Raw genomic sequence first — 9,867 nt, 5'->3', positions numbered from 1 at the left:
TATGCTAAAAAATGGCATTTGACTCAGTTTAAAAAAAAAAATCACAGGTGCTATTAAAATTTATTTTAGTTAACTAAAACTAACAAAAAACTAAAATTCAAAACTACAATTTCGTTAACGAAATAAAATAAAAACAAAGATGTTTAAAAAAAAAAAAAAACTAACTTAAACTACATTTTATGTTTGCAAAACTAACTAAAAATAAAACTAACTATAATTATAGCAAAAATGTCCTTTGTTTTAGTCTTTGGTAATTAATTTCATGCATGAGCCTTTGGGGATGATTTTAAATGTGATTTTTAGTAGATTTATTTTGATATAAACCGGAATAATGACGTTGCAACCACGGTGTTTTTTAAATATTGTGCACAAGTAATACACATAAAAAAAATAAAAAAAAATAAAACTGAAACTGACTAAACTAAAACTAAGCTTACTTCTAAGATTACTTCTTAATCCAACTAACAATCGTTGATTTTGATGGAAAGTTGCGACAATGGAAACGCTTTCCAAACTGAATCTGTACACTCTGGTATGATTTTGTCGCAAAATAGGTCTCCAGGGAGAATATCTTCTGCTGATTTGTCCAAGACATTTTCAGGGCAACTATAGCTGCAAATGATCATCCATAGGTTCACCTTTCACGTCCTGCAACAGAAAAGACATTCGTTAAAAAATGGATTTTTTATCGAATAAAATATGGGTACGCATCTTTTTGGGTCACCCTGTACATGAAATGCGCGATACAAATAAACTTGCCTTGCCTTCATCTACCTTATGCTAATTTTGCAGTCTTGAAGGTCAGACGTGACATCCCGCAGTTCAGCCGCCAAAGGTCGCGCCACGCTAATGTTGTGTGGCGTGTGTTTACTTCTGGCGTGCGTCGCCTCGATTCGGATCAATCCACGGGCGAAGATTAGCTTTGTTTAACAAGGTTTTGTAAGCTGACTTTGACATATCTTGCCAGCTCCCTTTCACTATTTGTTGCATTGAGGGGCTGCCAGAGTGATCCCACTCAATCCTCGCTCTCCATGCTTGCACCGATGACAATGATGCTAAATGGATTAGTACAGGTGATTATTGGCATTGTTGCCAGTCCGCAGCGTCCGGGCGCTTGTGTGGTGGTGCTCAAGTTGTTCAAAGTGCATGTGAGTGGCCACAAGAGCTCTCAAGGCGCCATTGGCCTGACAACATGGTGAATGCAGGAAAAAAAAGGGTCGGAAAATGATGGGGCAAAGAGGAGACGAATTGGATAATGGTCAAGCAGCGGTTGGGGGCGTCAAAGGGAGAGGTGGAATCTGTAGTCAGCACAATGCACAGTCTTGGCCACAGATGAGTCAGCCAAGAGGATGGTGGCTTGGACAGGATAGAAGAGGGACCACAGGGGGGAGTGGTTGGAAACAGGGAAGACAGATGGATGGTGGTGCGATGGAGAGAGCCAGGCGACGGCATGTCGACAGGGGAAGAATTGTGTTTCAGGAGCATGATGCCAAAAATATGCTTCCATCTTGCTGCCAGGGCATCGAGAGGGAAATATGAATGGTTGGTGTTAGGGCGACTATAAATAGTAAGGTGATGATTCAGTATTGTGTGCGAGGGGAGCGGTTTTTGAGTGACAATCTGAACATAATAAAACTGTACATTGAACTCTAAATTCGTCGTGAACAAAATTGTGACAAAGAGAAGCCTTGCCGAAGTAAACCCTCACTGAAAATAACAAACACATATTTGCTTTTAGCTGATGAGGTTCTGTTAGGATGAGAATCAGAACAGTCAGTGCAGGGTGGTGTGCCCACTCCGGGTTGGGGCTGAGATCCGACCCCAAGTATCAAGTATCTTGGGGTTGTGTTTACAGCTCTGTATCGACGAGCCAGCACACGCTGGAGAGACTACCAAACTCCTGAGACTGACTCACCTGGGTTCGATCAAACCCAGGTTAAGAACTACTGAACTAAAACCTTTATTGATCAATTTTATTCATGTAGTGTACCTCATTTGATGTTCTTAATCATATTCATTTCTCAGAGGACAGCCTGCTGTGTGTTTTCCACGATGCTCTTACTTACCTGCTTAATTAGCGAACCTCACGCCAAGTTCAGAAGTTTACAGACAAGCGAAAGTCGAGTCTGTCGGGAGTTGCATGCGCAGCAAGATCAGACGTGACAACAAATAGGCAGCCTCGACCTCCTTTTAAATGCGCAGCTCTCCTTGGTGAGCGGGCTGTTCTGCGAGTACGCCGCTTTCTAACGTGTTCCCCCCGCCAATGCTGATATGCAGCCATCTATTTATATTAGAGGCCTTTCAGATAGTGCAAGATTGATTGGAGATTGAAGCATTTCCACTCGCCGTTCCGCCGCCGCAAAGGGAATTATTCATATTTTTGAGTCTAGTATGTGTAGCACAATACTGTTTCAATTTGTCAGTGACTTGCGAGTGTGTCGTGATATCCTCGTACGCAAGCATTTTTAACTTCAGCAATCTGACATAGTTGTGAAGGAAGCAGATTATGTGCCAAGGGTATCATAGTGTCAAGAATCTTGTCATTTTTCACACTTCCACGCTAGATCAAATATTAGAAATGGATTAAATCAGCAATATTTTGAATATGTTGCATGTATTGGTGTAGAATTGCACTCATAGCAAAGACAATGTATCTGACTTTTTGCTGTATTTATCATACATGTATATCAGATAAGTGCTGAATCATATTCAAGTCGTGATGTCAGTAGTTAAGGACTTCACCCCCTTCAGATAATATGTCAAATGCTGTGACCCTTACATTCCTCACAAGCTAGCAGCTAAATAGGTCACACCAAATTGTTGTCATCCTGCTCCCAAAACATCTTAACTGGATTTTTTTCCCTTGATGACTCTGCTCCCCTAAGGAACATGGCTCGAATTTTGTCCCCCCCCCGTCCCCTTTTTCCTCACGTCTCCTCCTTCCCTCGAAGATCTCGGAGTGCTCTCAGGCCTTTCTGTTCTGCCTCCATCTGTTTTGTCATCGGTTTTCATGTTTCTTGGACATTTTGAGCCTGTTAGGTCTAATTTTGTTGCCATGCACTTGTGCAATGACAATAAAGTTCTTCATTCATTCATATTTTCCTCTGTTCTCATACCAGGATGTTCAACCTTGGCCACCATGGTTTGTTTTAAAACCAGTGGCTCATGAAAGTTATTGTCAAGGTCAAGTTATCCATCTTGTTTTTTCCCCCCCGCTGGGTTCATAGAGAATGATACAATAAACTGTTGAATATCATATTGGTTCATTTAGGACAGGGACTCCTTGAATGAACTGGCCAAATTGCATTAAACAAGCTTTTGATGTAGAATAGAATAGAATAGAATTCAACTTTATTGTCATTGCACTGTCACAAGTTCAGAACAACGAAATGCAGTTTGCATCCATCCAGAAGTCCTTTAGCAAGAGTAAATTATATATTTTAAAAATAAGATCGATTTAGTATGTACACATTATGGCAGGATATGAATATGTATATAATATTGATAAACAGCTAAATAATTGTATATGACTGTCTCTACAGTATTTACAGATATTTATTTACAGTAGTGCAATTATGATCAGGAGACAGTGTTCAGGAGTCTAACAACAGTAGGGAAGTAGCTATTCTGATATCTAGTGGTCTTAGTCCGGAGGCTCCTGTAACGCCTTCCAGAGGGCATGAGGGTAAAGTGTCCATGTGCTGGATGACTGGAGTCTTTCGTGATTTTCTTCGCCCTCTTCAGGCACCGCCTCATATAGATGTCCTCAACAGAGGTGAGTGGTGCACCGGCGATGCGCTGGGCGGCTTTCACCACCCTCTGCAAAGCCTTCCGGTCCATAGCTGAGCAGTTTCCATACCAAACTGTGATGCAATTGGTCAAAATACTCTCAATAGTGCAGCGGTAGAAGTTCACCAGAAGATGTGAGGACAGATGGTTCTTTCTCAGAGCCCTGAGGAAGAAGAGCCGTTGGTGAGCCTTTTTAACCAGCTTGGAGCAGCTAGTTGTCCATGTGAGATCCTCAGAGATGTGGACTCCCAGGAACTTGAAGTTGTTCACACGCTCCACCACCATCCCTTTAATGTGGATGGGTGTATGTGGGGCTGCATTCCTCCTGAAGTCCACAATTAGCTCCTTGGTCTTCTCAGTGTTGAGCAGCAAGTCGTTGGAGTCGCACCACTCAGCCAGATGATCCACCTCCTCCCTGTAGGCAGCCTCATCGTTGTCTTTGATGAGGCCAATCACCGTGGTGTCATCTGCAAACTTAATAATGGTATTGGAACCACTGAAAGGTCTGCAGTCGTGGGTGTAAAGAGAATAAAGGAAGGGACTCAACACACAGCCTTGTGGCACGCCGGTATTTATAGTGATGGTAGATGAACAATAATTATCTAGTCGGACATGTTGAGGCCGGCTAGTCAGGAAATCCAGTAACCAGTTGCACATGAGGGGACTGATGCCTAGATCCATAAGTTTTGCAATGAGTTTTGAGGGGCTGACTGTATTGAATGCAGAACTAAAGTCTATGAACAGCATTCTAGCGTAGGTGTTTCTATTATCCAAATGTGAGAGAACAGAGTGCAGCGCTATGGAGACGGCATCCTCTGTGCTCCTGTTCTGCCGATAGGCAAATTGGTGGGGATCCAAGGTGGGGGGAAGACAAGATCTGAGGTGTGCCAAGACCAGCCGCTCAAAGCACTTTGCAATGATCGGGGTGAGGGCTACCGGACGGTAGTCACTGAGGCTTGATGGGATGGAGTTTTTGGGTATTGGTACGATGGAGGTGGATTTAAAGCAGGTTGGTACCACAGCATGAGCCAAGGACAGGTTGAATATGTCTGTAAGTACACCTGCCAGCTCACCAGAACACGCTCTAAGAACTCGTCCAGGAATGCCGTCAGGACCCGCAGCCTTGTATACTGTAATCTTGCTCAACATCTCTCCTACATCGTTGGAGGAGAGAGTCAATGGTTGGTGGTCCGGAGTCACATCTGCCTTGGTTGCAGTTGTTAAGTTCTTCCTCTCAAAACGAGCATAAAAGTTGTTGAGCTCATTGAGAAATGAGATATCAGAGGAAGCGGGGGAAGGTCTGGTGGTCTTGTAATCTGTGATCGTCTGTAATCCTTTCCATATGAGACGTGGATTGGAGTTGGAGAAGTGCTCTTCTACCTTCTCCTTATAGTGGCGTTTGGCCTTCTTGATGCCCCTCTTCAGATCAGCCCTGGCTGTGCTATAGGCCTGTGCATCCCCTGACCTGAAGGCGCTGTTGCGAGCTTTCAGCAGGAGTCGGACATTCCTATTCATCCAAGGCTTCTGATTAGGGTACATAGTAATCTGTTTCTGGGTGGTGACGCTGTCTACAGTGGTGGAGATGTGGTTCAGTACAGACGAGGCGTACTGATTCAAATCTACGTTGGTGAACATATTCCAGTCTGTGTTTTTGAATCGGTCTTGGAGCACAGCATCTGTCCCAACTGGCCATACATTTATTGTCCTTACAATTGGTTTCACACGTTGGATGAGTGGTGAATACCGAGGTGTGAGGAACAGGGAGAGATGATCTGATTGCCCGATGTGGGGGAGGGGTGTTGCTTTATATGCTCCAGCCAAATTGGAGTAAACATGATCCAAGATCTTGTCCCCTCTAGTATGGCAGGAGACATGTTGATGGAATTTGGGGAGGACTGTCTTCAAATTGCAGTGGTTAAAGTCACCAGCAACAATGAAAGCACCCTCGGGATGTTTGGCCTGGTGTTTGCTAATAGCAGCATAAAGTTCTTTCATAGCTACTTTAGCATTAGCATCCGGGGGGCTATATACTACAGTGAGTATAATGGAAGTGAATTCTCTAGGAAGATAAAAAGGTCTACATTTGACCATTAAAAACTCTACACTAGGTGAGCAATATCTTTCGATCGTGGCAGAGTCCATGCACCAAGCTTTGTTAGTGTAAATGCACAAACCTCCACCTCTGGTCTTGCCGGAGTCGTCTATTGTCCTGTCAGCTCGGTGTAAATGACGTCCTGCTAACTCAATAGCATTGTCCGGGTAGCTATTGTTTAGCCACGTTTCAGTAAAAACCATAACATTTGAGTCCATAATCCGTTTATTATTGGCGATGGAGAGTCGTATTTCATCCATTTATTTGTAAGGTTAATGTATGTAAAAGGTTTCCAAACTAAACTCTTCTATTTGAAGTTGTAAAAGAACTGAGAAAGGATTATAAAGTCTGTCTGGCTAAGCTGCGAGGAAGTCACTCTGAGAGCCAGTGTGGCTAGTGAGGTTTGTGAAATGTGCAATTTAGCATGAAGACAATTTCATACTTTGGGTTACATTTTTTCAGCCATCAACCTGAGGCGGCATTGCTGAACACATCACATTCAGTTGTCATGTGTGCACAGGAACAAATAGTCTGTAGCAATGAAACCTGGGCCAAGTTGTCTGTCGGACTTGTCAGACTTTTTTTTTTTTTTGCCTTTCTCTCACATCTTGCATCCATCGCACGTGTTGTTTCTCTCAGTCCCCCATCCTGCAGTCACACAGTGTTATCAAGTGCCTTTAAAATGATGTGAACGCTTGGATGGAGCCTATTGGGGTTTGTCTGAGTTCAAAACCCTCGGCTGTAGCTCCTTATTTGGGGCAGCAACGCTGTTTCTGCTTCCTTTTGGCTTGTAGTTCCACTTCATGGACATCTTTGCCCCGAAAACCGCTTCACACGCCTTTCCGCAGAGGCTATTAAAAAAAAAATAATAATAAAAAAACTCTGTTTAGTTACTTGGGAACAGTTCTATCCACAAGCAGTATATACATCAAAACGTGTCAAAACAGCATATTTATTGCCCTTGATTTTGCTTTAACCACAGTGACTTAGCTGTCGGGGGGGATCCCTGGAGCAAAGAAAATTATTCCTGACTGATGATTTAAAACAATTTTCTTGCAGTGATTAAAAAAAAAACCAAATTGGTCATTGCGACAGCTGTCCACAAGGAGCATCAAAGCACATCATTTGAGGATCTGAAGAGAAGCGTGACACTCAGTCATTGTTTGGTGCTCTGGCCACTGGGCCTTCACACCCTGCTGAGCTCTGTGAATGGACAATTGAACATGGTGCTCGCTTGTCCTCACACATCGCACTCAAACATGCACAAGGCAACTGAGATCACTCAGCGAGGCGGCAGAGAAGGCCGCGATAAAAGGCAAAGGGCAGAAGACTATGTTTGAATGACGACAGATGACCATTTGTAATTGTAAAAAGATCGCCATTTTACTTGAGGACATTTTTGCTCAAATGCGCTTCCCTAATACTACTCACATGCTATTGTGATATAATCTGTAGTTTGAAAGTGACATTTGCAGTAAAGAGACGTCTCTCTGGACAGGACAGGATGCACAGATAATATCAGACCGTCCCGCTTGCATCTTGCTGCTATTCCCAACCGCAGAGTATCTGTGCTGTCAAAAGGATAACAACTCTGGGAAGGTCATGCTTTATAATGTTACCTGTCAGGCAGCCAATATGCCATTGCCCCGGAAGAAATTTAATTAACTTGAAACGACAGCGGAGAGAGAGGCGACATTAAAGGGATTGAACGATAACCAGCTTTTAATCCTGTCCTGGCAAAAGAATAGAGGGAAAAAAATCCTTCTCTATCGAGCCGCCGTGACTTTGACGGAGGTGGAATTCTTTTAACGTGATATGTGGTGTAATTAGTAATGTGTGTGCGTGTGTGTTTACAAGATAAATAAACCACCCTCGCTTGCCTTGATGTATAAAGGAGTCTTGGTTAAAGAGGACCAACAGGCAGAGGCTCAGCTGGCTGAGTCAACAATTTACTCCATCTCTGAAGCCAGTAGGAAAAGCTTTAAGAGCTTAAACCAGTATATGCCAGGAAACAGCTGGAGCATGTCTTCTCTGTAAAACAAAATGGCGGTTTTGGAGATGGAGCTGTCTGAAAGCATATTTCTTTGAAATTGAAGTTTTGTCACACCAAGGCCTACCTCTTTAAGAACATAATACAGTAAACCCACATGAATGAACTACATGTACATATTTTCAGTCTTAAAGATTCTTTAAAATTTGTCCTTTAACTCTTTTACTGCCACACGTTATGAAAATAAATAAATAAATAAAAATCCAACCCAGTGCCATTTCGCTGATTACGAGCATTCATCAGATTCCATCAAATTCCGTCACATTTCATTATAATTCCATACACCAGCAGCCCATTGAAAAGAGACACAATGCTGCCATCTGCTGGCCATAGTTAGGTGGTGTTTTTGATTCCACAACCCATTGACCGGGCATTTAGACGTTGCTCCGTCCATTGACGAAAAAAACAAAAACGTAGATGACGTCATTTCACATTTATGGCAGCATACATCGTGATTTTACTAATCGTTATTAAACGTTTTTGGCAGTTAAAGAGTTAAGGAATTAATCTATGATAAGATATCCAAAAGTCTTGACAGCAGCTTATTTCAATGTAAATTCTCTTTATAAAGTGTGTCAGGTTTGGCTTGGTTTGAAAAAAAAAAAAGTGGTATTGAACTTGCCAAGCTATTAGCTAATAGTTTCTTAGTCTTAACTGTATGAGTCAGGAGCCTTTTTGTTCTTGGATGCATCAGGAATCTCCTTGTATCTAAGCCTCTCTGTATTCGCCTAAACACAACAATCAGTGTTTTTATCTCCCTCTCCTGCTTTGTGTGTAGATCCTTTTGGGGCTTGCTCGTCTTCTAAAATATTCCCTCTGAAGCACTTATTCTAATTAGCGATCATTCACACCCTGGGCTAATTAGTCCAAATGTTTTGTATCGTCTAAAACAATAACGCCATTGCAAGGATGCTCAAGTGAGAGTTCAACAAGCCATGCTCAAGCTCGTTTAGTTGCGACATGGATGGTTTGTTTTGATCTGCCTATTACAGTTGTGAAGGGGATTTAATTGAAACGCTACCAAATGAACCAAAAGAGAAAGCTTTACTGTTTCTCCAAAAAATCGTTCTGTCCTTACAAATTGCAAAATACTACCCGCTACTGATAAGACGTTCATAGGTATAGCAACGCTTTACGATAAAAGGTTGCATGCAACTCTGTCGGGAGGAACAATTAAATTAAAATCAACACCACATTGTATTGGAATGCAAATTTCAAGTCACAAAGGCTGCAGTTGTGGAGGGAATAAAAACCTTAATTAGCTTTGGTCGTATGCCCCCCCAACAATAATCGGATTTATGTCTTCCTGGCTTATATTTACACCACACTTGTTTGGTAGAATTGTGCAAAGTTGTCAGAGTAAATTCAAACATACTCGCAAGTACGCTCAAGAGCAACTCCTTTTGAACATATTTGCAAATATGTTTGAACATACTCAGGAGAATGTTCAAAAGTACTTGTCGGCTCAATGCCTCAAACATTGCATATTTTCCCATAATGCCGTGGGGTCAATACCCCAAACCCTAAATCATGCACTGTAGACATCATAATAAATCATAAAAGTTACAAATAAACAATGTTTTTTACGTATTGCTATAATGTGGGCCAAATGCTTAATGTTGTTATGTTTTTGTTTTGTTCACTTGTGCATGTGCTGTCATGACTCGGGTCATGCAGGAGTAATGTTTGGGCCTTGTCTCATGTCTGGGGTCACGCCTGGGTTAAGTTTGAGTTGAGTTCATGACCTGTTTGGTGTGAGGTCAAGTGTCCGTTTTGTACTGATGTAACCATCATCTTGTTTCAACTAGTTTTACCCCGGGTTTTCACCGGATGCGGTTGCGGTGCGGTTGCGGTGCGGTTGCGGTGCGGTTGCGGTGCGGTCCGGCGACGCAAGCAATTAGATTCCATTCATTCGAATGGTGCAGTTTACACCGCT

This window comes from Festucalex cinctus, chromosome 16, assembly GCF_051991245.1.
Source record: "Festucalex cinctus isolate MCC-2025b chromosome 16, RoL_Fcin_1.0, whole genome shotgun sequence".
NCBI lineage: Eukaryota > Metazoa > Chordata > Actinopteri > Syngnathiformes > Syngnathidae > Festucalex > Festucalex cinctus.
The sequence above is the reverse complement of the archived record's forward strand: the minus strand, read 5'-3'. Positions refer to the sequence as shown.